Consider the following 5,574-nt stretch of genomic DNA (forward strand, 5'->3'; position numbering starts at 1 on the left):
ACAACATTGCAATCATGCTCATCATTCAAATATTTAGTGCCAAACATTTTAATGCATTCTTCTTCTAACACTTTGGCACAATTTTCCTTTCCATCATACTCACGGAAGATATTAAAAAGATGGAGCGTATGAGGCAAACTCAATTACATAATTTTTTGTAGTTTTCTTTTATAAACTAAACTAGTGCTAAAACAAGAAACAAAAAGATTCGATTGCAAGATCTAAAGATATACCTTCAAGCGCTAACCACCCCGGCAACGGCGCCAGAAAAGAGCTTGATGTCCACTACACAACCTACTTCTTGTAGACGTTGTTGGGCCTCCAAGTGCAGAGGTTTGTAGGACAGTAGCAAATTTCCCTCAAGTGGATGACCTAAGGTTTATCAATCTGTAGGAGGCATAGGATGAAGATGGTCTCCCTCAAGCAACCCTGCAACCAAATAACAAAGAGTCTCTTGTGTCCCCAACACACCCAATACAATGGTAAATTTTATAGGTGCACTAGTTCGGCGAAGAGATGGTGATACAAGTACTATATGGATAGTAGATAAAGGTTTTTGTAATATGAAAATATAAAAACAGCAAGGTAACTAATGATAAAAGTGAGCACAAACGGTATTGCAATGCTAGGAAACAAGGCCTAGGGTTCATACTTTCACTAGTGCAAGTTCTCTCAACAATAATAACATAATTGGATCACATAACTATCCCTCAACATGCAACAAAGAGTCACTCCAAAGTCACTAATAGCGGAGAACAAACGAAGAGATTATGGTAGGGTACGAAACCACCTCAAAGTTATTCTTTCCAATCAATCTGTTGGGCTATTCCTATAAGTGTCACAAACAGACCTAGAGTTCGTACTAGAATAACACCTTTACACACAAATCAACCAAAACCCTAATGTCACCTAGATACTCCAATGTCACCTCAAGTATCCATGGGTATGATTATACGATATGCATCACACAATCTTAGATTCATCTATTCAACCAACACATTGAACCTCAAAGAGTGCCCCAAAGTTTCTACCGGAGAGTTAAGACAAAAACGTGTGCCAACCCCTATGCATAGATTCCAAAGGTCACGAAACCCGCAAGTTGATCACCAAAACATACATCAAGTGGATCATAGAATACCCCATTGTCACCACAGGTATCCCACGCAAGACATACATCAAGTGTTCTCAAATCCTTAAAGACTCAATCCGATAAGATAACTTCAAAGGAAAACTCAATCCATTACAAGAGAGTAGAGGGGGAGACACATCATAAGATCCAACTATAATAGCAAAGATCGCAATACATCAAGATCATACCACCTCAAGAACACGAGAGAGAGAGAGATCAAACACATAGCTACTGGTACATACCCTTAGCCCCGAGGGAGAACTACTCCGTCCTCATCATGGAGAGCACCGGGATGATGAAGATGGCCACCGGAGAGGGATTCCCCCTCCGGCAGGGTGCCAGAACGGGTCTAGATTGGTTTTCGGTGGCTATGGAGGCTTCTGGTGGCGGAACTCTCGATCTATTGTGCTCCCCGAAGTTTTTAGGCTATATGGGTTTATATGGGAGGAAGAAGTACGTCGGTGGACCTCCGGGCTGTCCACGAGGCAGGGGGCGGGCCCAGGGGGTGGGCGTGCCCCCACCGTCGTGGGCAGCCCGGGACTCTCATGGTCCAACTCCGATACTCCGTGGGCTTCTTCTGGTAAAAAAATAAGTTCCGTGAAGTTTCAGGTCAATTGGACTCCGTTTGATTTTCCTTTTCTGCGATACTCTAAAACAAGGAAAAAACAGAAAGTGGCACTGGGCTCTGGGTTAATAGGTTAGTCCCAAAAATAATATAAAAGTACATAATAAATGCATATAAAACATTTAAGGTTGATAATATAATAGCATGTAACAATCAAAAATTATAGATACGTTGGAGACGTATCACTAAACTAATAGCAAGGCACACATCAGGTCTGGTACACAACATTGCATACATGATAGAGCCTATGGCTGAAGCATAGCGAACATCTTTCATTTTCTCTCTATCTTCTGCAGTGGTCGGGCATTGAGTCTTACTCAACTTCACACCTTGTAATATAGGCAAGAATCCTTTCTTTGCCTGATCCATTTTGAACTTCTTCAAAACTTTGTCAAGGTATGTGCTTTGTGAAAGTCCAATTAAGCGTCTTGACCTATCTCTATAGATCTTGATGCCCAATATGTAAGCACCTTCACCGAGGTCCTTCATTGAAAAACTCTTATTCAAGTATCCTTTTATGTTATCCAGAAATTCTATACCATTTCCAATCAACAATATGTCATCCAGATATAATATTAGAAATGCTACAGAGCTCCCACTCACTTTCTTGTAAATACATGCTTCACCGCAAGTCTATATAAAACCATATGCTTTGATCACTTTATCAAAGCATATATTCCAACTCCGAGATGCTTGCACCAGTCCATAGATGGATCGCTGGAGCTTGCTCACTTTGTTAGCACCTTTAGGATCGACAAAACCTTCTGGTTGCATCATATACAACTCTTCTTCTAGGAAATCCATGAAGGAATGTAGTTTTGATATCCATTTGCCAGATTTCATAAAATGCGGCAACTGCTAACATGATTCGGACAGACTTTCAAGCATCGATACGAGTGAGAAAATCTCATGGTAGTCAACACCTTGAACTTGTTGAAAACATTTGGCGACAATTCGAGCTACGTAGATAGTAATACTACTATCAGCGTCCGTCTTCCTCTTGAAGATCCATTTATTTTTAATGACTCACCGATCATCGGGCAAGTCAATCAAAGTCCATACTTTGTTCTCATATATGGATCCCATCTCAGATTTCATGGCCTCAAGCCATGTCGCGGAATCTGGGCTCATCATCACTTCCTCATAGTTCGTAGGTTCATCATGGTCTAGTAACATGACTTCCAGAAAGGATTACCGTACCACTCTGGTGCGGACCATACTCTAGTTGTCTTATGAGTTTCGGTAGTACTTGATCTGAAGTTTCATGATCATCATCATTAGCTACCTCACTAATTGGTGTAGAGATCACTAGAACTGATTTCTGTGATGAACTACTTTCCAATTTGGGAGAAGGTACAATTACCTCATCAAGTTCTACATTCCTCCCACTCACTTCTTTCGAGAGAAAGTTCTTCTCTAGAAAGGATCCACTCTTAGCAACAGAGATATTGCCTTTCGGATCTGTGATAGAAGGTGTACCCAACAGTTTCTTTTGGGTATCCTATGAAGACGCACTTTTCCGATTTAGGTTTGTGCTTATCAGGCTGAAACTTTTTCACATAAGCATCACAACCCCAAACTTTAAGAAACGACAACTTTGGTTTCTTGCCAAACCACAGTTCATATGGCGTCGTCTCAACGGATTTAGATGGTGCCCTATTTAACGTGAATGCATCTTTCTCTAATGCATAACCCCAAAACAATAGTGGTAAATCGGTAAGAGACATCATAGATTGCACCATATCTAATAAAGTAGGGTTACGATGTTCGGACACACCATTACGCTGTGGTGTTCCAGGTGGCGTGAGTTGCGAAACTATTCCGCATTGTTTCAAATGAAGACCAAACTCGTAACTCAAATATTCTTGTTACGATGATTTTCGACTTCACTCTGAAATTATTTGAACTTTTCAAATGTTTCATATATATGTTTCATCAAGAAGATATACCCATATCTTACTCAAATCATCTGTGAAGGTCAGAAAATAACGATACCTGCCGCGAGCCTCAACACTCATCGTACTGCATACATCAGTATGTATTTTTTCCAACAAGTATGTTGCTCGCTCCATTGTTGCAGAGAACGGAGTCTTAGTCATCTTGCCCATGAGGCATGGTTTGCAAGCATCAACTGATTCATAATCAAGTGATTCCAAAAGCCCATCAGCATGGTTTTTCTTCATACGCTTTACACCAATATGACCTAAACGGCAGTGCCACAAATAAGTTGCACTATCATTATTAACTTTGCATCTTTTGGCTTCAATATTATGAATATGTGTATCACTACGATCGAGATTCAATAAACCATTCACCTTGGGTGTATGACCAAATCACAACAATTATTGAATCATATTCATGCTTCAATGGTCAAATCATGATCATTGATATTCATGATCATTGTTGTGATTTGGTTAAATCATATTCATGCTTCAATGGTCAAATCATATTCATTTAACAACAATTATTCGTTGACTTTAAATGAATAACCTTATTGCAATAAACATGATCAAATCATATTCATGCTTAACGCAAACACCAAATAACATTTATTTAGGTTCAACATTAATCCCGAAAGTATAGGGAGTGTGTGATGATGATCATATCAATCTTGGAACTACTTCCAACACACATCGTCACTTCAGCCTTAACTAGTCTCTGTTCATTCTGCAACTCCCGTTTCGAGTTACTAATCTCAGCAACTGAACTAGTATCAAATACTGAGTGTTTGCTACAAACACTAGTAAAGTACACATCAATAACATGTATATCAAATATACTTTTGTTCACTTTGCCATCCTTCTTATCCGCCAAATACTTGGGGCAGTTCTGCTTCCAGTGACCAGTCCCTTTGCAGTAGAAGCACTTAGTCTCAGGCTTAGGTGTAGACTTGGGCTTCTTCACTTGAGCAGCAACTTGCTTGCCGTTCTTCTTTAAGTTCCCTTCTTCCCTTTGCCCTTTTCTTGAAACTAGTGGTCTTGTTAACCATCAACACTTGATGCTTTTCTCAATTTCTACCTTCGTCGATTTCAGCATCACGAAGAGCTTGGGAATCGTTTCCGTTATCCCTTGCAGATTATAGTTCATCACGAAGTTCCAGTAACTTGGTGATAGTGACTAGAGAACTCTGTCAATCACTATCTTATCTGGAAGATTAACTCCCACTTGATTCAAGTGATTGTAGTACTCAGACATTCTAAGCACATGCTCACTAGCTGAGCTATTCTCCTCCATCTTGTAGGCAAAGTGCTTGTCAAAGGTCTCATACCTTTCGACATGGGCATGAGTCTAAATACTAATTTCAACTCTTGGAACATCTCATATGCTCCGTGGCGTTTAAAACGTTTTTGAAGCCCCGATTCTAAGCCGTAAAGCATGGTGCACTAAACTATCAAGTAGTCATCATATCGAGCTCGCCAAACATTCATAACGTCTGCATCTGCTCCTGCAATCGGTGTGTCACCTAGCGGTGCATCAAGGACATAATTCTTTTGTGCAGCAATGAGGATAATCCTCAGATCACGGATCCAATCCGCATCATTGCTACTAACATCTTTCAACTTAGTTTTTCTCTAGGAACATATCAAAATAAACGGGGAGCTACACCGCGAGCTATTGATCTACATCATATTTATGCAAATACTATCAGGACTAAGTTCATGATAAATTAAAGTTAAATTAATCATATTACTTAAGAACTCCCACTTAGATAGACATCCCTCTAGTCATCCAAATGATCATGTGATCCAAATCAACTGAACCATGTCCGATCATCACGTGAGATGGAGTAGTTTTCAATGGTGAACATCACTATGTTGAT

Source organism: Triticum urartu, chromosome 4 (assembly GCF_003073215.2).
Source record: "Triticum urartu cultivar G1812 chromosome 4, Tu2.1, whole genome shotgun sequence".
Taxonomy (NCBI): domain Eukaryota; kingdom Viridiplantae; phylum Streptophyta; class Magnoliopsida; order Poales; family Poaceae; genus Triticum; species Triticum urartu.